Genomic DNA, 23,668 nt, shown 5'->3' on the forward strand with positions numbered 1-23,668 from the left:
ACTCACACACAAACACACATTTATCAAATGCATTCTCTCTCATATACATATTTTACAACTTGTTGCTTTGTCAGAAGGGGGGGGGGGAGAAAAAATATTCTCAAACCATTAATGCACACTACCCCACACACGCACACCACCGTGGTCCTTAACAATTCCACCTGGTCCATCAAATGAGGTTGAATGATTTCCCACCAGATTTGTGAGTTAGCTCCCCTCCAGCAGGATGGAAGGGCGAATTATTAGTGGTGAGGTGAAGCATTTCAGGAGAGAGATATAGACAGTGTCAAAGGGTAGCAGCAGGGTGGAGTTGTTGAGTTTGAAGTGGATGTCTGCATTGAGTCAGTCGCCAGAAATGGAGATGGGGAGGTCCAGTAAGCGGAGGAAGGTGTCTGAGGTGGTCCAGGTGAACCTGAGGTCAGGGTGGAAGGTGTTGGTGAAAAGAGCAATAGGTCAGGTGGCATCCGAGGAGCAGGGGAGTCAACATTTCAAGCATTAGCTCTTCATCAGGAATGCAGTGGCCCATTGGGGCTGAGAGATAAATGGTAGGGGGAGTGGGGCTCGGGGAGGAGGGAGGTAGCTGAGAAGCGGAAAGTGATGGCGATAGATCGGAGCAGTGTGTGGAGCAGATAGGTGGGAAGGAAGTTCAAGAGGGCAACCCCAAGTTGGAGTGTTGTATCTGGGATAAGGTGGGAGGAAGGGAGATTGGAAAACTGTTGAAATTGAAATTGAGTCTGCGTGGGCAGAGGGTCCCAAGGCAGAAGATGAAGCGTTCTTCCTTCAGTCATTGGGTGGCTGGGATTTGGCATTGGAGAAGACCCAGGACTTGCATGTCCTTGGCGGAGTGGGAGGGTAGTTGAAGTGGTTGGCCACATGTCATTACAGTTGTTTAGTGTGTGTGTCCCGCAGTTGTTCTCTGGGACATTCCATAAGTTGACATCCTGTCTACCCAATGTAAAGGAGACCACATCGAGTGCATGGACACAGCAGATGAGGTGTTTGGATATGCAGGAAAATCTCTACCAGACGTGGAAGGATCCTTATGGACCTTGGATGGAGACAAGTGGGGAGGTGTAGGTGCAGGTTATGGTCCTTGAAGCAGGAGGTCATCTGGGATGTTCTGGAGTGGAATTGATTATTCTGGGAGGAGATGTGGCGGAGGCAGAGAAATTGGGACTGATGGGTTGCACTTTTACAGGAGGCGCGGTGGGAGTTGGTGGGTTTGACGTGGATGCCCGCTTTGTGTCAGTCACAGGATATGGAGATGGAGAGGTCCAGTACATGGAGGAAGGTGTCTGAGATAGGGGTATTGGGAAGCAATGACTTTTGAATGGCTTTTGATACAGACAGACTCTAATCTCACACCTTCAATGCATTGTCTCAGCTGAGAATTCACCTTTATATATATATTTAAAACCTTGTTATCTCGAGAATGACAGTTCAAAGAAGTTCTGGGATTTACATATTACTGCTCCGAAACCTGCAACCCTTTCTCAATGGTGAAAGACTTAACACCAATCTAGGTTTGTTCAATATATTCTTTCAGTTGCATGACACTGATCTTTTGCTATAAATTCTGTGTCTTGTGATCCTGCTCCACAACTCCCTGATGAAGGCGCAGAACTCAACAGACATTGTTTCCAAATAAATCTGTTGGACTATATCCTGGTGTTGTGAGATTTGTAACTCTATCTTGTGAAGGCACAGCTACAAACACACTGCACTTACAAACCATAAATACCTGCAGCAGCTCAATCTGCTGTTTCTATTTGCAAAATATCTCTCTGAGATTAAGGCACAGCACCGACCTCACTGGGTATGGAGGTCAAATGCACTCGTCAAAGCAGCTGGGAGGAACTGAAATGCTCCATTATATCTGCCTGTGATGACTCAAAAGAGAAAAGTTTACTTCTTTCACAACTGAAGTCAGGAAGTGTGTCCCAGCTCTTGCTCAGAGATTTGACCTGTTCACAGTGAATCACAGGGGTGACTCCAAGCCAGAAATGACATGTACAAAGGTCAGGCATTTGTGAAGTTTCCATGGTGTAGTGGTTGTCACGTTCGCCTCCTCCGTGTACAGTTCGCAATTCGATCCTGGATGCTGTCAACGTGCTTTATCTTATGTTTTTCCCCTCCTTCATGGAAGTGGGCCAAATCTCACAGAGTGACTTGCTGGCGACACAGAGTTGTGTAGACTCAGGCTCTGAGAGTCACTCTCTCTCTCTGCATCTCTCTCTCTGTGGATCTGTGTGTTTGCAGTGAGGACATGGGAAAAAGGTAATTGCCAATTCCCCCCACAGCAGTAGAAGGCCATGCATTCACGTAGCCCGGCTAGCTCAGTCGGTAGAGCATAAGACTCTTAATCTCAGGGTCGTGGGTTCGAGCCCCACATTGGGCGATGGGCTCCCCTTTTAAAACACACACACATTCCCGAACAACAGCTCTCTCCCATTTGGACGCGCCCTGATCTTTCACTGCTCTGAGTCAATCAGAAGGCTCAATACTCTCGGGTTCCTGGTGAAGGGCTTTTGCCCGAAACCCCGATTCTCCTGCTCCTCGGACGCTGCCTGACCTGCTGTGCTTTTCCAGCACTACCTACGGCAAGGCCCGGCTAGCTCAGTCGGTAGAGCGTGAGACTGTTAATCTCAGGGTCGTGGGTTCGATCCCGGCGATGGGCTCCCCTTTTAAAACACACACACATTCCCGAACAACAGCTCTCTCCCATTTGGTATGCGCCCATGTCTTTAGTGGCACAGTGGTTAGCACTGCTGCCTCACAGCACCAGGGACCTGGGTTCAATTCCCGCCTCAGGCGACTGACTGTGTGGAGTTTGCATGTTCTCCCCGTGTCTGTGTGGGTTTCCTCCAGGTGCTCCGGTTTCCAAAGATGTGCGGGCAATTCAGGTGAATTGGCCATGCTAAATTGCCCGTAGTGTTAGGCAAGGGGTATATGTAGGGGTGCGGGTGGGTTGCGCTTCGTGCGTGTCGGTGTGGACTTGTTGGGCCGAAGGGCCTGTTTCCACACTGTAAGTAATCTAAACTAATCACACTTCCCTCTGATCTGCAGTCCTCACTTTCTCCTAATTTCTCCCTGCAGTCTGATGGAGTGCAGCGACACACAGACTCTCTCTCTCTCTCTGCAGCCGCTCGCTTCACTGAGAGCTCCATTACCCAGTGCTGCTGCCTTTCCTACCGACACTGGGGGAGGATGAGGGCTGCACTCACTCACAGACACAAACTGTAACCTGCGGCGCTGTAAACCCGCCTGGGGCAGGGGAAGCGAGTCTGACTCCCCAGCAGCAGGTGCCTTGCGGGGGTGGGGGTGGGTTAGGGGTCAGTTTTATCACAAGCTCACACTCCAGTTCATTTATGAGGTTAGAAAAAAAAATAAACGCACACAATCAAGAGAGAGACAAAAACCGTCAGTTCAAAGACAAGCTGCAGCTTAAATCAGCACTTGAGACCGCTCGGCCAGCCTGACACATACTAACCCCACCCCATTCCGTGTTCAATCTTCACACGAAGGCTGAGTCCAGTCAGTGTCTGCACACACCTCTCTGTTCACACACACTTCTATCAAACTCTCTCACTCACCCACATTCCAGCCTGTTGTTTTGTCAGCACCCCCCCCCCCCACCCCACCCTCCCTTGAGTACAAATGTACACAAACAATGATGCTTTATTCCCACCTCTGCCCTGAAGGACCCCGTCTCGCCAATCAAATCTTGCAGCAGGGCTCAGTGAGACTTGAGCAATGTGCTTTTCACAGCCCGGACACTAGGGGGGGCCCTACACGATTACATTGAACTGGGCATCACACTTCATATCTCTCTCTCTCTCTCTCTCTCTCTCACACACACACACACACACACACACACACAGTCTCTCTCTCACACACAGTCTCATAACTATGTCTCTGGTGGTGAAGTCTGACTGTAGGTGACAGAAATGGTGGAGGATGATGCATTGTATTCAGAGATTGGTGAGGTGGAAGGTGAGCACAAGGGGGTTTCTATCCTTGTTGCGGTTGGAGAGTTGGGGTTCAAGGGCAGAGGTGTGGGAAGTGGAGCAGTTGTACTGGAGGGCATCGTTGACCTCCTGGGAGGGAAAATTATGGTCCTTGAAGTAAGAGGTCATCAGGAGTGTTCTGGAGTGGACTTGATTCTTCTGGGAGCAGATGCGGTGGAGGCAGAGAAATTGGGACTGATGGGTTGCAGTTTTACAGGAGGCGGGGACGGAGTTGGTGGGTTTGAAGTGGATGTCCACTTTGTGTCAGTCACAGGGTATGGAGATGGAGAGGTCCAGGAAGTGGAGAACGGTGTCTGAGATAGGGGTATTTGGAAGCAATGACTTTTGACACAGACAGACTCTAATCTCACACCTTCAATGCATTGTCTGAGCTGAGAATTCACCTTTATATATATATAAAACCTTGTTATCTCGAGAATGTGAGTTCAAAGAAGTTCTGAGATTTACATATTACTGACCCGAAACCTGCAACCCTCTCTGAATGATGAAAGACTTAATACCAATCTAAGTTTGTTCAATATATTCTTTCAGTTGCATGACACTGTGATCTTTTGCTGTAAATTCGGTGTCTTACGATCCTGCTCCACAGCTCCCTGATGAAGGAGCAGAACTCAACAGCCATTGCTTGCAAAAAAACCTGTTGGACAATACCCTGGTGTTGTGAGATTTTTAACTCTATCTTGTGAAGGCACAGCTACAAACACACTGCACTGACAAACCACAAATACCTGCAGCAGCTAAACCTGCTGTTTCAATTTGCTAAACGTCTTTCTGACACTTGATGGCACAGCACAGACCTCACTGGGTATGGAGGTCAAAAGCACTCGTCAAAGCATCTGGCCGGAAGTGAAATGCTCCATCTATCTGCCCAAAAGAGAAAGTCTACCTGTTTCACAACTGATGTCAGGAAGTGTGTCCCAGCTCTTGCTCAGAGATTTGACCTGGTCACAGTGAATCACAGGGGTGACTCCAAGCCAGAAATGACATGTACAAAGATCAGGCATTTGTGAAGTTTCCATGGTGTAGTGGTTGCCATGTTCGCCTCCTCCGTGAACCGTTCCCAATTCGTTCCTGGATGCTGTCATCGTGCTTTGTCTTATGTTTTTCTCCTCCTTCATGGAACTGGGCCAAATCTCACAGCCCCATCCCCTCATTCCTGATGAAGGATTCATGTTCGAAATGTCGATTCTCCCACTCCTGGGATGCTGCCTGACCGCCTGCGCTTTTCCAGCACCAACGCCTTTTGACTCTGATCTCCAGCATCTGCAGTCCTCACCTTCTCCCTGTGACATCAAGTGGCCGAAAGACATCTTGCAAAAAGAAACAGCAGGTTGAGCTGCTGCAGGTATTTGTAGTTTGTCAGTGCAGTGTGTTTGATTGGAGCTACGCCTTCACAAGATAGGGCTGTGTTTGGGCAGGTTCACAGGCTGTAACAGAGATCTGGTCAATCTTATTTTTATTCAGAGAAAAGCTAATGGTAGACCTGGGAATTGCATCCAGGTCCCAGACAGGGGCAGCAGAGAGTCAGATAACTGCAAGTTCACAGAGAGTGAACTCTTGGAGAGCAGTTGCGGATGCTCTCTCCTGACCTTACAAGGGAATGGATGAGGTTGGTGATGGTTCATGAGATGGGGGTGTCACCTGGTGAGGCCAGAGGGTGTTACCCGTCCCTAATTGCCCCTTGAACTGAGTGGCTTGCTGGCGACACAGAGTTATGTCGACTCAGGCTCTGAGAGTCACTCTCTCTCTCTACATCTCTTTCTCTCTGTGGATCTGTGTCTGCAGTGAGTGCAAGGGAAAAAAGTAATTGCCAATTCCCCCCACAGTAGTAGGCGGAAAGGCGGGAGCGAGGCCCGGCCAGCTCCGTTGGTGAAGCATGAGAATCTAAATCTCAGGGTCGTGGGTTCGAGCCCCACGTTGGGCGATGGGCTCCAATTTTAAAACACACACACATTCCCGAACAACAGCTCTCTCCCATTTGGATGAGCCCTGATCTTTCACTGCTCTGAGTCAATCAGGAGGCTCAATACTCTCGGGTTCCTGGTGAAGGGCATCTGCCCGAAACGTCGACTCTCCTGCTCCTCGGATGCTGCCTGACCTGCTGTGCTTTTCCAGCACCACACACTTCCACTCTGATCTCCAGCATCTGCAGTCCTCACTTTTCCCTAATTACTAGCTGCAGTCTGATGGAGTGCAGCGACACACAGACTCTCTCTCTCTCTACAGCCGCTCACTTCACTGAGAGCTCCATTACCCAGTGCTGCTGCCTTTCCCACCGACACTGCGGGAGGATGAAGGCTGCACTCACTCACAGACACAAACTGTAACCTGCGGCTCTGTAAACCCGCCAGGGGCAGGGGAAGCGAGTCTGACTCCCCAGCAGCAGGTGCCTTGGTGGGTTGGGGGTCAGTTTTATCACAAGCTCACACTCCAGTTCGTTTATGAGTTGACAAAAAATTAAACGCACACAATCAGGAGTGAGACAAAAATCGCCAGTTCAAAGACAAACTGCAGCTTAAAATCAGCACCTGAGACCGCTCGGCCAGTCTGACACATACTAACCCCAACCCATTCCGTGTTCAATCTTCACACGAAGGCTCAGTCCAGTCAGTGTCTGCACACACCTCTCTGTTCACACAGACTTCTATCAAACTCTCTCACTCACCCACATTCCAGCCTATTACTTTGTCTGCCCCTCTCCGGTACAAATATACTCAAACAATGATGCTTTGTTCCCCCTCTGTCCTGAAGGACCCAGTCTCGCCAATCAAATCTTGCAGCAGGGCTCAGTGAGACTTGAGCAATATGCTTTTCACAGCCCGGCCACTAGGGGGGCCCTCAACTATGACATTGAACTGGGCATCACACTTCATCTCTCTCTCTCTCTCTCTCTCTCTCTCTCTCTCTCTCTCTCTCTCACACACACACACACACACACACACACAGAGTCTCTCTCACACACACACACAGACTCATAACTATGTCTCTGGTGGTGAAGTCTGACTGTAGGTGACAGAAATGGTGGAGGCATTGTATTCAGAGATTGGTGAGGTGGAAGGTGAGCACAAGGGGGTTTCTATCCTTGTTGCGGTTGGAGAGGTGGGGTTCAAGGGCAGAGGTGTAGGAAGTGGAGCAGTTGTACTGGAGGGCATCATTGACCTCCTCGGAGGGAAAATTATGGTCCTTGAATTAGCAGGTCATCTGGAATGTTCTGGAGTGGAATTGATTCTTCTGGGAGCAGATGCGGTGGAGGCAGAGAAATTGGGACTGATGGGTTGCAGTTTTACAGGAGGCGCGGTGGGAGTTGGTGGGTTTGAAGTGGATGTCCACTTTGTGTCAGTCACAGGATATGGAGATGGAGAGGTCCAGGAAGTGGAGGAAGGTGTCTGAGATAGGGGTATTTGGAAGCAATGACTTTTGACACAGACAGACTCTGATCTCACACCTTCAATGCATTGTCTGAGCTGAGAATTCACCTTTATGTGTGTGTATATATGTATATATATATATAAAACCTTGTCATCTCGAGAATGTGAGTTCAAAAAAGTTCTGGGATTTAGATATTACTGACCCGAAACCTGCAACCCTCTCTGAATGATGAAAGACTTAATACCAATCTAAGTTTGTTCAATATATTCTTTCAGTTGCATGACACTGTGATCTTTTGCTGTAAATTCGGTTTCTTACGATCCTGCTCCACAGCTCCCTGATGAAGGAGCAGAACTCAACAGCCATTGCTTCCAAATAAACCTGTTGGACTATATCCTGGTGTTGTGAGAATTTTAATTCTATCTTGTGAAGGCACAGCTACAAACACACTGCACTGACAAACCATAAATACCTGCAGCAGCTAAACCTGCTGTTTCAATTTGCTAAATGTCTTTCTGACACTTGATGGCACAGTCCAGACCTCACTGGGTATGGAGGTCAAAAGCACTCGTCAAAGCATCTGGCCGGAAGTGAAATGCTACATCTATCTGCTCAAAAGAGGAAAGTCTACCTCTTTCACAGCTGAAGTCAGGAGGTGTGTCCCAGCTCTTGCTCAGAGATTTGATCTGTTCGCAGTGAATCACAGGGGTGCCTCCAAGTCGGAAGGGGCATGTACGAAGCTGAAGCAGTCGTGAAGTTTACTCACGGTTATCACGTTTGCCGCACGCGCGACAGGTCCGCAATTCGATCCTGGGTGGGAACATCGCGTTTTATCTTACGTGTTTCCCCTCCTTCATGGAAGTGGGCCAAATCTCACAGCCCCAACCCCCTCTTTCCTGATGAAGGGTTCATGTTCGAAATGTCGATTCTCGCACTGCCTGACCTCCTGTGCTTTTCCAGCACCACGCCTTTTGACTCTGATCTCCAGCATCTGCAGTCCTCACTTTCTCCCTGTGTCATCAAGGGGCCGAAAGACATCTTGCAAAAATAAACAGCAGGTTGAGCTGCTGCATGTATTTGTGGTTTGTCAGTGCAGTGTGTTTGATTGCAGCTATACCTTAACAAGATAAGGCCGTGTTTGGACAGGTTCACAGGTTGTACCAGACTGAGATCTGGTCAATCGTTTTTTTATTCAGAGAAAAGCTAATGGTAGATCTGGGATTTGTACCCAGTTCCCAGACAAGGGCAGCAGAGAGTCAGATAACTGCAAGTTCACAGAGAGTCGACTCTTGGAGAGCAGTTGCGGATGCTGTCTCCTGACCTGACAAGGGAATGGATGAGGTTGATGATGGTTCATGAGATGGGGGGGTCGCCTGGTGAGGCCAGAGGGTTTTACCAGTCCCTAATTGCCCCTTGAACTGAGTGGCTTGCTGGCGACACAGAGCTATGTAGACTCACTCTCTCTCTCTCTCTTCATCTCTTTCTCTCTGTGGATCTGTGTTTGCAGTGAGTGCATGGGAAAACATGTAATTGCCCATTCCCCCCACAGCAGTAGAAGGAAATGCGTTCGCGTGGTCCGGCTCGCTCAGTCTGTGGGGTATGAGACTCTTAATCTCAGGGTCGTGGGTTCGAGCCCCGCGATGGGCGCCCTTTTTAAAACACACACACACATTCCCGAACAACAGCTCTCTCCCATTTGTCCGCGCCCTGATCTTTCACTGCTCTGAGTCAATCAGGAGGCTCAATACTCTCGGGTTCCTGGTGAAGGGCTTTTGCCCGAAACGTCGATTCTCCTGCTCCTCGGACGCTGCCTGACCTGCTGTGCTTTTCCAGCATCACACTCATCCATTCTGATCTCCAGCATCTGCAGTCCTCACTTTCTCCTCATTTCTCCCTGCAGTCTGATGGAGTGCAGCGACACACAGACTCTCTCTCTCTCTCTGCAGCCGCTCGCTTCACTGAGAGCTCCATTACCCAGTGCTGCTGCCTTTCCCATCGACACTGGGGGAGGTTCAGAACCGTACACACAGAGGCTGCACTCACTCACAAATAGTAACCTGCGTCTCTGTAAAAAGCGAGGATGAATCCCCAGCAGCAGGTGCCTTGGGGGGTGGGTTGGGGGTCAGTTTTATCACAAGTTCACACTCCAGTTCGTTTATGAGTTGACAAAAAATTTAAACCCACACAATCTGGAGTGAGACAAAAACCGTCAGTTCAAAGACAAGCTACAGCTTAAATCAGCACCTGAGACCGCTCGGCCAGCCTGACGCATACTAACCCCACCCCATTTCGTGCTTAATCTTCACATGAAGGCTCAGTGCAGTCAGTGTCTGCACACACCTCTCTGTTCACACAGACTTCTATCAAACTCTCTCACTCACCCACATTCCAGCCTGTTGCTTAGTCACCGTAACCCCGCCCCCCCCCCCCACCTTGTGTACAAATGTAATCAAAAAATGATGCTTTATTCCCACCTCTGGACTGGAGGACCCGTCTCGCCAATCAAATCTTGCAGCGGGGGTCCGGGAGACTTGAGCAATGTGCTTTTCACAGCCCGGCCACGAGGGGTCCCTACACTATTACATTGAACTGGGACCCACTCTTTCTCTCTCTCTCTCACACACACACACACACACACACACACAGCGTCTCTCACACACACACAGTCTCACACACACACACACACACACAGTCTCACACACACAGTCACCAGATTTGACCTGGTCACAGTGAATCACAGGGGTGACTCCAAGCCAGAAATGACATGTATAAAGATCAGGCATTTGCGAAGTTTCCATGGTGTAGTGGTTGTCATGTTCGCCTCCTCCGTGTACAGTTCCCAATTCGGTCCTGGATGCTGTCATCGTGCTTTATCTTATGTTTTTCCCCTCCTTCATGGAAGTGGGCCAAATCTCACAGCCCCATCCCCTCTTCCCTGATGAAGGGTTCATGTTCGAAATGTCGATTCTCCCACTCCTGGGATGCTGCCTGACCGCCTGTGCTTTTCCAGCACCACGCCTTTTGACTCTGATCTCCAGCATCTGCAGTCCTCACCTTCTCCCTGTGACATCAAGTGTCAGAAAGACATCTTGCAAAAAGAAACAGCACGTTGAGCTGCTGCAGGTATTTGTGGTGTGTCAGTGCAGTGTGTTTGATTGGAGCCAAACCTTCACAAGATAATGTTGTGTTTGGGCAGATTCACAGTTTGTAACAGACTGAGATCTGGTCAATCGTTTTTTTTTATTCAGAGAAAAGTTAATGGTAGACCTGGGATTTGTATCCAGGTCCCAGACAGGGGCAGCAGAGAGTCAGATAACTGCAAGTTCACAGAGAGTGGACTCCTGGAGAGCAGTTGCAGATGCTCTCTCCTGACCTTACAAGGGAATGGATGAGATTGGTGATGGCTCATGGGATGGGGGCATCGCCTGGTGCGGCCAGAGGGTGTTACCCGTCCCTAATTGCCCCTTGAACTGAGTGGCTTGCTGGCGACGCAGAGCTATGTAGACTCAGGCTCTGAGAGTCACTCTCTCTCTCTCTCTACATCTCTCTCTCTGTGGATCTGTGTGTTTGCAGTGAGAACATGGGATAAAGGTAATTGCCAATTCCCCCCACAGCAGTAAGAGAAACGACGGGAGGGACGCCCGGCTAGCTCAGTCGGTAGAGCATGGGACTCTTAATCTCAGGGTCGTGGGTTCGAGCCCCACGTTGGGCGGTGGACTCCGTTTTTAAAACACACACACACACTCTCTCCCATTTGGACGCGCCCTGATCTTTCACTGCTCTGAGTCAATCAGGAGCTCAATACTCTCGGGTTCCTGGTGAAGGGCTTCTGCCTGAAACGTCGACTCTCCTGCTTCTCGGATGCTGCCTGACCTGCGGTGCTTTTCCAGCACCACACACTTCCACTCTGATCGCCACCATCTGCAGTCCTCACTTTCTCCGAATTGCTAGCTGCAGTCTGATGGAGTGCAGCGACACACAGACTCTCCCTCTCTCTGCAGCCGCTCGCTTCACTGAGAGCTCCATTACCCAGTGCTGCTGCCTTTACCATCGACACTGGGGGAGGGTCTGGGCCGTACACACCAGAGGCTGCACTCTCTCACAGACACAGACTGTAACCTGCGGCTCTGTAAACCCGCCTGGGGCAGGGGAAGCGAGTCTGACTCCCCAGCAGCAGGTGCCTTGGGGGGTGGGGTGGGCTGGGGGTCAGTTTTATCACAAGCTCACACTCCAGTTCGTTTATGAGTTGACAAAAAAATTAAACGCACACATTCAGGAGTGAGACAAAAATCGCCAGTTCAAAGACAAGCTGCAGCTTTAATCAGCACTTGAGAACGCTCGGCCAGCCTGACACATACTAACCCCACCCCATTCCGTTGTCAATGTTCACACGAAGGCTCAGTCCAGTCAGTGTCTGCACACCCCTCTCTGTTCACACAGACTTCTATCAAACTCTCTCACTCACCCACATTCCAGCCTGTTACTTTGTCTGCCCCTCTCCGGTACAAATGTACACAAACAATGATGCTTTGTTCCCCCTCTGTCCTGAAGGACCCCGTCTCGCAAATCAAATCTTGCAGCAGGGCTCAGTGAGACTTGAGCAATATGCTTTTCACAGCCTGGCCACTAGGGGGGCCCTACACTATTACATTGAACTGGGCACCACACCTCTCTCACACACACACAGTCTCACACACACACACACAGAGTCTCATACACACACACACACACAGTCTCATAACTATACCTCTGGTGCTGAAGTCTGACTGTAGGTGGCAGAAATGGTGGAGGATGATGCATTGTATTCAGAGATTGGTGAGGTGGAAGGTGCGGACAAAAGGGTTTCTATCCTTGTTGCAGTTGGAGAGGTGGGGTTCAAGGGCAGAGGTGCGGGAAATGGAGGAGTTGTACCGGAGGGTATTGTTGGCCTCCTGGGAGTGACAATTATGGTCCTTGAAGTAGGAGGTCATCTGGGATGTTCAGGAGTGGACTTGATTCTTCTGGGAGCAGATGCGGTGGAGGCAGAGAAATTGGGACTGATGGGTTGCAGTTCTACAGGAGGCGGGGTGGGAGTTGGTTGGTTTGAAGTGGATGCCCACTTTGAGTCAGTCACAGGATATGGAGATGGAGATGGAGAGGTCCAGGAAGTGGGAGGAAGGTGTCTGAGATAGGGGTATTTGGAAGCAATGGCTTTTGAATGGCTTTTGATACAGACAGACTCTAACCTCACACCTTCAATGCATTGTCTCAGCTGAGAATTCACCTTTATATGTATATAAAACCTTGCTATCTCAAGAATGAGAGTTCAAACAAGTTCTGGGATTTACATATTACTGACCCGAAACCTGCAACCCTTTCTGAATGATGAAAGACTTAACACCAATCTAAGTTTGTTCAATGTATTCTTTCAGTTGCATGACACTGTGATCTTTTGCTATAAATTCTGTGTCTTATGATCCTGCTCCACAGCTCCCTGATGAAGGAGCAGAACTCAACAGCCATTGCTTGCAAATAAACCTGTTGGACAATACCCTGGTGTTGTGAGATTTTTAACTCTATCTTGTGAAGGCACAGCTACAAACACACTGCACTGACAAACCATAAATACCTGCAGCAGCTAAACCTGCTGTTTCAATTTGCTAAATGTCTTTCTGACACTTGATGGCACAGTACAGACCTCACTGGGTATGGAGGACAAAAGCACTCGTCAAAGCATCTGGCCGGAAGTGAAATGATCTATCTATCTGCTCAAAAGAGGAAAGTCTACCTCTTTCACAACTGATGTCAGGAGGTGTGTCCCAGCTCTTGCTCAGAGATTTGACCTGTTCACAGTGAATCACAGGGGTGACTCCAAGTCGGAAGGGGTATGTACGAAGCTGAAGCACTGGTGAAGATTCCTCGCGGTTATCACGTTTGCCGCACGCGCGACAGGTCCCCGATTTGATCCTGGGTGGGAACATCGCGTTTTATCTTAAGTGTTTCCCCTCCTTCATGGACCTGGGCCAAATCTCACAGCCCCAACCCCCCTCATTCCTGATGAAGGGTTCATGTTCGAAATGTCGATTCTCCCACTCCTGGGATGCTGCCTGACCGCCTGTGCTTTTCCAGCACCACGCCTTTTGACTCTGATCTCCAGCATCTGCAGTCCTCACTTTCTCCCTGTGTCATCAAGGGGCCGAAAGACATCTTGCAAATAGAAACAGCAGGTTGAGCTGCTGCAGGTATTTGTGGTTTGTCAGTGAAATGTGTTTGATTGGAGAAACTCCTTCACAAGATAAGGCCGTGTTTGGGCAGGTTCACAGGTTGTACCAGACTGAGATCTGGTCAATCGTTATTTTATTCAGAGAAAAGCTAATGGTAGATCTGGGATTTGTATCCAGGTCCCAGACAAGGGCAGCAGAGAGTCAGATAACTGCAAGTTCACAGAGAGTGGACTCCTGGAGAGCAGTTGCGGATGCTCTCTCCTGACCTTACAAGGGAATGGATGAGGTTGATGATGGTTCATGAGATGGGGGGTCGCCTGGTGAGGCCAGAGGGTGTTACCCGTCCCTAATTGCCCCTTGAACTGAGTGGCTTGCTAGCGACACAGAGCTATGTAGACTCAAGCTCTGAAAGTCACTCTCTCTCTCTGCATCTCTTTCTCTCTGTGGATCTGTGTTTGCAGTGAGTACATGGGAAAAAAGGTAATTGCCAATTCCCCCCACAGCAGTAGGAGGAAAGGTGTTGGCGTGGCGCGACCAACGGTTGGCGTGGCCCGGCTAGCTCAGTCGGTAGAGCCTGACACTCTTAATCTCAGGGTCGTGGTTTCGAGCCCCACGTTGGGCGGTGTGCTCCGCTTTTAACACACACACACTCTCTCCCATTTGGACGCGCCCTGATCTTTCACTGCTCTGAGTCAATCAGGAGGCTCAATACTCTCGGGTTCCTGGTGAAGGGCTTTTGCCCGAAACGTCGATTCTCCTGCTCCTCGGACGCTGCCTGACCTGCTGTGCTTTTCCAGCATCACACTCATCCACTCTGATCTCCAGCATCTGCAGTCCTCACTTTCTCCTCCTTTCTCCCTGCAGTCTGATGGAGTGCAGCGACACACAGACTCTCTCTCTCTGCAGCCGCTCGTTTCACTGAGAGCTCCATTACCCAGTGCTGCTGCCTTTCCCATCGACACTGGGGGAGGGTCAGAACCGTACACACAGAGGCTGCACTCACTCACAGACACAGACTGTAACCTGTGGCTCTGTAAACCCGCCTGGGGCAGGGGAAGCGAGTCTGACTACCCAGCAGCTGGTGCCTTGGGGGGTGGGGGTGGGTTGGGGGTCAGTTTTATCACAAGCTCACACTCCAATTCGTTTCTGAGTTTACAAAAAATTAAACGCACACAATCAGGAGTGAGACTCAAACCGTCAGTTCAAAGACAAACAGCAGCTTAAATCAGCACCTGAGACCGCTCGGCCAGCCTGACACATACTAACCCCCCCATTTCGTGCTCAATGTTCACGAAAGCTCAGTCCAGTCAGTGTCTGCACACACCTCTCTGTTCACACAGACTTCTATCAAACTCTCTCACTCACCCACATTCCAGCCTGTTGCTTTGTCAGCACCCCCCCCCCCCATCAGTGCACAAATGAACACAAACAATGATGCTTTATTCCCACCTCTGGACTGAAGGACCCCGTCTCGCCAATCAGGGGTCCAGGAGACTTGAGCAATGTGCTTTTTGCAGCCAGGCCACCAAGGGGGCCCTCAACTATTACATTGAACTGGGCATCACACTTCAACTCTCTTTCTCTCTCTCACACACACAGTCTCACACACACACACAGTCTCATTCACACACACAGTTTCTCTCTCACACACACAGTCTCTCACACACAGTCTCATATACACACAGTCTCACAGACACAGTCTCACACACAAACACACAGTCTCATATACACACACACAGTCTCATACACACACACACACACACACACACACAGTCTTATATACACACACAGTTACACACACAGTCCACACAGACACTAAGGGGGTTTCTCACTCACTCAGCGCTGCCTTTGCACACCTCCCACCGGCTCATGTTGCTGTCCATTCCCATTTAACCAGCTCCTCAGCGAGAACCCCTCCACCATCCCCCACCAGCATGGACTAAATGGGCAGAATGATCTTCTGAATGAATGCCAAAAGAAGCTGCGTCCCCATTGGGGAGTTCAAACAGCTCATTTGGAGGAGGGTCGAGTTGGATGACAGGATGGGAAAGACACTTTGTTCAAGTCTCCAGGAGCCCTGCTTATATGGAAAATAAAGAGCATGAAATCATGGGAAAGGGTTAAAGTATGTGGAAGTGGAGGAATGTGTCTGAGATGGTCCACGTGACCCTGAGGCCAGGGTGCAAGGTGTTGGTGAAAAGCACAACAGGTCAGGTGGCATCTGAGGAGCAGGTGAGTCAACATTTCAAGCATTAGCTCTTCATCAGGAATGTAGGGCCCATGGGGTCAGAGAGATAAATGGGAGGGGGAGTGAGGCTTGGGGGAGTAAGGTAGCTGAGAATGCGATAGGTAGATGAAGTGGTAGGTGATGGTGTTAGGCCGGAGCAGTATGTGGAGCAGATAGGTGGGAAGGAAGATGGACATATAGGACAGTTCAAGAGGGCGGTGCCGAATGGAGGGTTGGATCTGGGATTAGGTGGGTGGGAGGGGAGATTTGAAAACTGTTGAAATTGACATTGATTGTGTGTGGTCAGAGCGTCCCAAGGCAGAAGATGAAGCGTTCTTCCTGCAGTCGTTGGGTGGCTGGGATTTAGCAGTGGAGAAGGGCCAGGACTTGCATGTCATTGGCGGAGTGGGAGCGTAGTTGAAGTGGTTGGCCACAGGAAGGCGCAGTTATTTAGTGTGTGTGTCCCACAGATGCTCTCTGGGACATGCCACAAGTTGACATCCTGTCTCCCCAATGTAGAGGAGACCACATCGAGAGCAATGGACACAGCAGATGAGGTGTTTGGATGTGCAGGAAAATCTCTATCAGATGTGGAAGGATCCTTAAAGCCCTTGGATGGAGATGAGTGGGGAGTTGTAGGTGCAGATTCTACACCTCTTGAAGTGGCAAGGGAAGGTGCCGGGAGTAGTGGATGGGTTGATGGGGGGCGTAGACCTAACAAGGAAAGGAATGCTTGGTGCAGAGTGCTGAAAAAGGTAAAGAGGGAACTATATCTCTGGTGGTGAAGTCTGACTGTAGTTGATGGAAATGGTGGAGGATGATGCATTGTATTCAGAGATTGGTGAGGTGGAAGGTGAGGACAAGGGAGTTTCTATCCTTGTTGCAGTTGGAGAGGTGGGGTTCAAGGGCAGAGGTGCGGGCAGTGGAGAAGTTGCACTGAAGGACATCATTGACCTCCTGGGAGGGAAAATTATGGTCCTTGAAGTAAGAGGTCATCTGAAATGTTCTGGAGTGGAATTGATTCTTCTGGGAGCAGATGCGGTGGAGGCAGAGAAATTGGGACTGATGGATTGCACTTTTACAGGAGGCGGGGTGGGAGTTGGTTGGTTTGAAGTGGATGCCCGCTTTGTGTAAGTCACAGGATATGGAGATGGAGAGGTCCAGGAAGTGGAGGAAGGTATCTGAGATAGGGGTATTTGGAAGCAATGGCTTTTGAATGGTTTTTGTTACAGACAGACTCTAACTTCACACCTTCAATGCATTGTCTGAGCTGAAAATTCATCTTTATATGTATATAAAACCTTGCTATGTCGAGAATGTGAGTTCAAAGAAGTTCTGGGATTTACATATTACTGACCCGAAACCTGCAACCCTTTCTCAATGATGAAAGACTTAACAACAATCTAGGTGTGTTCAATATATTTTTTCAGTTGCATGACACTGTGATCTTTTGCTATAAATTCTGTGTCTTATGATCCTGCTCCACAGCGCCCTGATGAAGGAGCAGAACTCAACAGCCATTGCTTGCAAATAAACCTGTTGGACTACATCCTGGTGTTGTGAGATTTTTAACTCTACCTTGTGAAGGCACAGCTACAACCACACTGCACTGACAAACCATAAATACCTGCAGCAGCTAAACCTGCTGTTTCAATTTGCTAAATGTCTTTCTGACACTTGATGACACAGCACAGACCTCACTGGGTATGGAGGTCAAAAGCACTCGTCAAAGCATCTGGCAGGAAGTGAAATGCTCCATCTATCTGCCCAAAAGAGGAAAGTCTACCTCTTTCACAAGTGATGTCAGGAGGTGTGTCCCAGCTCTTGCTCAGAGATTTGACCTGTTCACAGTGAATCACAGGGGTGACTCCAAGCCAGAAATGACATGTACAAAGGTCAGGCACTTGTGAAGCTTCCATGGTGTAGTGGTTGTCACGTTCGCCTCCTCCGTGTACGGTTCTCAATTCGATCCTGGATGCTGTCAACGTGCTTTATCTTATGTTTTTCCCCTCCTTCATGGAAGTGGGCCAAATCTCACAGAGTGACTTGCTGGCGACACAGAGTTGTGTAGACTCAGGCTCTGAGAGTCACTCTCTCTCTCTACATCTCTCTCTCTGTGGATCTGTGTGTTTGCAGTGAGTACATGGGAAAAAGGTAATTGCCAATTCCCCCCACAGCAGTAGAAGGCCATGCATTCGCGTAGCCCGGCTAGCTCAGTCGGTAGAGCATGAGACTCTTAATCTCAGGGTCGTGGGTTCGAGCCCCACGTTGGGCGATGGGCTCCCCTTTTAAAACACACACACATTCCCGAACAACAGCTCTCTCCCATTTGGACGCGCCCTGATCTTTCACTGCTCTGAGTCAATCAGGAGGCTCAATACTCTCGGGTTCCTGGTGAAGGGCTTTTGCCCGAAACCCCGATTCTCCTGCTCCTCGGACGCTGCCTGACCTGCTGTGCTTTTCCAGCATCACACTCATCCACTCTGATCTCCAGCATCTGCAGTCCTCACTGGTTGGTGAGGTGGGGTTCAAGGGCAGAGGTCCTGGAAATGGAGGAGTTGTACCGGAGGGTATTGTTGACCTCCTGGGAGTGACTTAACACCAATCTAGGTTTGTTCAATATATTCTTTCAGTTGCATGACACTGTGATCTTTTGCTATAAATTCTGTGTCTTACGATCCTGCTCCACAGCTCCCTGATGAAGGAGCAGAACTCAACAGCCATTGCTTGCAAATAAACCTGTTGGACAATACCCTGGTGTTGTGAGATTTTTAACTCTATCTTGTGAAGGCACAGCTACAAACACACTGCACTGACAAACCATGAATACCTGCAGCAGCTAAACCTGCTGTTTCAATTTGCTAAATGTCTTTCTGACACAGTCCAGACCTCACTGGGTATGGAGGACAATTGCAGTCGTCAAAGCAGCTGGCCGGAAGTGAAATGCTCCGTCTATCTGCTCAAAAGAGAATGTCTACCTCTTTCACAACTGATGTCAGGAGGTGTGTCACAGCTCTTTCTGAGATTTGACCTGTTCACAGTGACTCACAGGGATGCCTCCAAGCCGAAAAGGGCACGTATGAAGCGGCAGTGCTTGTGAAGTTTCTGTTGTTTCCTGGTTATCACATCCGCCTCCGATGCATACTATCCCCGGTTCAATCCTGGGTGCATTCGTTGCGCTTTCTCTCATGGTGCTGGGCCCAGTCTCACAGCCCCAACTCAAAACGAAGTGCTGATGCTCGAAAAGTCGATTCTCCCACTCCTCGGATACTGCTGTGCTTTTCCAGCACCAACGCCTTTTGACTCTGATCTCCAGCATCTGCAGTCCTCACTTTCTTCCTGTGACATCAAGTGGCAGAAAGACATTTTGCAAATATAAACAGCAGGTTGAGCTGCTGCAGGTATTTGTGGTTTGTCAGTGCAGTGTGTTTGATTGGAGCTACGCCTTCACAAGATAGGGCTGTGTTTGGTCAATCATTTTTTTTGTTCAGAGAAAAGCTGATGGCAGACCTGGGATTTGTATCCAGGTCCCAGACAGGGGCAGCAGAGAGTCAGTTAATTGCAAGTTCACAGAGAGTGGCCTCCTGGAGGGCAGCTGTGGATGATCTCTCCTGACCTTACAAGGGAATGGATGAGGTTGGTGATGGTTCATGAGATGGGGGCGTCGCCTGGTGAAGCCAGAAACTGTTACCGTGTTCCTAATTGTCCCTTGAACTGAGTGACTTGCTGGCATGTAGACTCAGACTCTGAGAGTCACTCCCTTTCTCTCTGTGGATTTGTGAGTTTGTAGTGAATATATGGGAAAAAGGTAATTCCCCCGACAGCAGGAGTGACCGAGGCCGGGGCGAGGCCCGGCCAGCTCAGTCGGTCGAGCATGAGACTCTTAATCGCAGGTTCGAGCCCCACTTTGGGCGATATGCACCCATCTTCAAACACACACACAACGTTCTGCACAACAGCTCTCTCCCATTTGGACGCGCCCTGATCTTTCACTGTTCTGAGTCAATCAGGAGGCCCAATCCTCTCGGATTCCTGGTGAATTCGTCTGCCCGAAATGTCGACTCCCCTGCTCCTCGGGTGCTGCCTGACCTGCTGTGCTTTTCCAGCACACTTTCACTCTGACCTCCAGCATCTGCCGTCCTCACTTTCTCCTTAATTGTCCCTGCAGTCTAATGGAGTGCAGCGACACACAGGCTCTCTCCCTCTCTCTCTCTGCAGCCGCTTGGTTCACTGAGAGCTCCATTCCCCAGTGCTGCTGCCTTTCCCATCGACACTGGGGTGGGTCTGGGCCGTACACACAGAAACTGCACACACTCACAGACACAAACAGTAACCTGCGGCTCTGTAAACCCCGCCTGGGGTAGGGGAAGCTAGTCTGACTCCCCAGCAGCAGGTGCCTTGGGGTGGGGGTGGGTGCCAATTTTAACACGAGGTCTCACTCCAGTTCGTTTATGAGTTTACAAAAAGTTAAACCCGCACAATCAGGAGTGAGGCTCAAACTGCCAGTTCAAAGACAAGCCGCAACTGAAATCAGCACCTGAGTCTCCTCTGCCAGCCTGACACATACTAACCCCCGATTCCGTTCTCAATGTTCACACGAAGACTCAGCCCATTCAGTGTCTGTACACATCCCTCTGTTCACAGACTTCTATCAAACTCTCTCTCTCTCACACACACACACACACAGACACACACACACATTACAACCTGTTGCTTTGTCAGCCCCCTTTGGTACAAAGATGCACAAACAATGATGCTTTATTCTCCCACCATACTGAACGACCAGAACTCGCCACTCAAATCTTGCAGCAGTGCGCCTGGAGACCTGAGCAAAGTGCCTTTCACATCCAGGCCACTAGGGGGCCCCTAGGCGCTCACATTGAACTGGCCGCCACACAGTCATCCGCACACACACACACACTCACCCACACGCACAGACACAGAGACACAGTTACACACAGAGTCACACCTACACACACAGTCACACAGACACTAAGGGAGTTTCTCACTCACTCAGCGCTGCCTTTGCACTCCTCCCACGGGCTCATTTTGTTTACCCATCCCCTCAGCGAGAACCCTTCCTCCTCCCCATCCTCCCCCAGCACGGACTAAATGGGCAGAATGGTCTCCTCTAGGAATACCAGAAGAAGCTGTCCTCCCATTGAGGAGTTCAAACACCTCAGTTGGAGGAGGGTCTGGTTGGAGGAGAGGATGGGAAAGACACTTTGTTCAATTCTCCAAGAGCTCTGCCGTTATGGGAAATAAAGAGCATGAAAGCATGGGAAGGGTTAAACCATGAAGATCACTGGCGATCTGTTGCAAGGGATCTGTGGAATGTAGGATGGAATAATAATAGTGGACAGCTCTTACACTAATTAGCAGAATAAGGTTGCGGCAGAAAGTACACTATGACGAGTTGAGATAACATAGTTACTAAAGTTAGTCTCCCTGTTAAGTATCACTACGACAAGATTGGGGCCATAAATATTTGGGACATGACATTAAATATCTAATTAATAGTGGGTCGAGTCAGCCTGCTTGAGACTATTGACAATATATATCTAATCATAGCATGAGGAAAATATTAAGTAGACCTGGAATGAGAGATCGTTGTTACGAAAGCTGACACTAAATGTCTAACCGTGACATTAGAATAACATAAGAGATCATGGAAACTACCTGCCCCCCACCCCGCCCATTTATCTCACTACCCCCTTGGCTCACAGCCTCATTCCTAATGGAGATAGCTGGGACAGCTTTCACCGTCTCTCTCTCGCCTCCTGAGCACCTTTGAGGATGAAGAACCTCTTGATGTTCTCTTGTACAGATTCCCACCAGTCCACTGGTGACTCAAAGAGGGGCTTCACGGTTCTCCAACTGCGTAGTCCCTCTTGAACTCCTCAATGTTTCAACAGCTTTGTGTTCAGCTTCCACATTCCCTTACCAGCCCGCTGCTCATCCTGTAGGTGAGAGTCGGCCAGCAGGAGGCAGTGGTCAGAGAAGAACACTGGCTTGACGACGGTGGATCTGACCGAGAGCGTTTGGGGCACAAACAGGTAATCTATCCTTAAGTGGATAGACCCATCTGCCCATGACCAGGTGTATCCACGCTGCGCTCCCTCTGCAGGGGTGCTGAAGACGCCGTGCAGCTTGGCATCTTTTACCGTGTCCATCAGGGCTCTGGACGTGGCGTCCAGTTTACTGTCTCCCCCGCCGGATCGTCCATCTGTGTCAATGATTCAGTTGAAGTCTCCGGCCAGAGTGACCGGCCTGGACGTAGCCAGCAACAGTGGAAGCTGCTGCAGGACGGCCAACCGTTCACTCTTACCCACTGGGGCGTACACATTAATCGGTCTCAGGGGAGCATTCCTGTACATGACGTCAGTGACGACGAGGCGCCCGTCCACCACCTCCTTAACCTCGGAGATGGTGAAGTTGCCTCCTCGCAACAGGATATCATTACCCCCCGACCAAACTAAAGGCCATGGGCACACAAGCTCTTTTATTAATTTCAAAAATATACTTTATTCATAAAATACTTTGATGATCTATACAACTGGACAAGCCATACATATGTAAACATTCCATTTCTTTGCATACCGAAACAGAGTAATCATTCCTCTTTACAGGTCTGTGCGATTACATGTTTTAGCTGAGGTGTCAGCAGAGCCCAAATGACTGCATGGGCCCCCTGTTCTTCCTTAGGCAGGCAGATGTTACACGGTGGTCTTTCCCCACCGCGCCTTGGCAGCAGCTGCCCCAAGCTTCAGAGCGGCCCTCAACACGTAGTCCTGGACCTTGGAATGTGCCAGTCTGCAACACTCAGTCAGGGTGTTTGGGTATTTGGTTCGGGGGGAATGGGGCATGCGCCAAGTCTTGGGAGGAGCGTATCAGCAAAATGAGGCAGAAATCGGGCAGATGGAAGCCTCTCCATCACGGGAAAAAAACCTGGTCTCAGATTCTATGGACTACCTAAAGTACACAAACCAGACATCCCACTCAGACCCATAGTATCACTACCAGGGACACCATTACACAAACTGGCTAAAGAGCTACAACAGAAACTGAAACACCTGATCAGCGGATCCAGACACTCTTTACAGTCAACACAAGAATTCCTGGACATCATCAGAAATATACACATAGACAAGGAAGAAACCATGGTCTCATTTGATGTAATGGCACTGTTCACTTCTATTGACAAAACCCTAGCCAGAGAAACAATATCCAAACTGCTGGACATACATAACAGACAACAGGACGCTGAACCTATTAACAAAGAAGGCACACTTAAACTACTGGACCTATGTCTCACAACACACTTCACATTCAACAACCAGATATATGAACAAATCAACGGAACACCCATGGGCTCACCGAGCTCCGGACTCATAGCAGAAGCAGTAATGCAAAGGTTAGAAACAACAGTTCTAACGCAATTACAACCCAAACTCTGGGTCAGATACGTGGACGACACTTTTGTAATCATTAAAAACACAGAAATAGAGAACACACACCGGATCATCAACGCCACACTCACAGGAATCCGATTCACGAGAGAGGAAGAAAAGGACAACCAGCTACCATTCCTAGACGTGATGGTACAAAGAACACCGAATGGAGAATTCACCACGAAGGGAGATAGGGTTTTGTGATTTACATATGAAAGAAGTGAAACTATCATTTTCATTCTAACAGATGAGAGGTTTAACAAATAATCAAGGTATTTTTTAATATATAATTTAAGTTACATCACACTGTAAACTTTTGCTATAAATTCAGTGTCTTACAATTGTGTCCTCCACACCCGTCAGATGAAGGAGCAGCGCTCTGAAAGCTAA

General features: G+C 49.4%; 1 protein-coding gene and 5 non-coding genes across 6 annotated transcripts in view; all 6 read left to right on the forward strand.

Annotated features, from left to right (window-relative positions):
- Window positions 1-23,668, forward strand: part of LOC132835355 (myelin-oligodendrocyte glycoprotein-like) — a 315,935-nt gene that overhangs the window by 122,975 nt on the left and 169,292 nt on the right. The gene's annotated exons all lie outside the window — the stretch shown is intronic.
- On the forward strand, window positions 2,326-2,398 carry trnak-cuu (transfer RNA lysine (anticodon CUU)). Its single transcript has one exon. It is a non-coding gene; the product is annotated as a tRNA-Lys (tRNA).
- trnan-guu (transfer RNA asparagine (anticodon GUU)) lies at window positions 2,606-2,678 on the forward strand. The gene has a single exon. It is a non-coding gene; the product is annotated as a tRNA-Asn (tRNA).
- trnak-cuu (transfer RNA lysine (anticodon CUU)) lies at window positions 11,037-11,109 on the forward strand. The gene has a single exon. It is a non-coding gene; the product is annotated as a tRNA-Lys (tRNA).
- On the forward strand, window positions 14,150-14,222 carry trnak-cuu (transfer RNA lysine (anticodon CUU)). Its single transcript has one exon. It is a non-coding gene; the product is annotated as a tRNA-Lys (tRNA).
- trnak-cuu (transfer RNA lysine (anticodon CUU)) lies at window positions 18,030-18,102 on the forward strand. The gene has a single exon. It is a non-coding gene; the product is annotated as a tRNA-Lys (tRNA).

This window comes from Hemiscyllium ocellatum, chromosome 44, assembly GCF_020745735.1.
Source record: "Hemiscyllium ocellatum isolate sHemOce1 chromosome 44, sHemOce1.pat.X.cur, whole genome shotgun sequence".
Classification (NCBI taxonomy): domain Eukaryota; kingdom Metazoa; phylum Chordata; class Chondrichthyes; order Orectolobiformes; family Hemiscylliidae; genus Hemiscyllium; species Hemiscyllium ocellatum.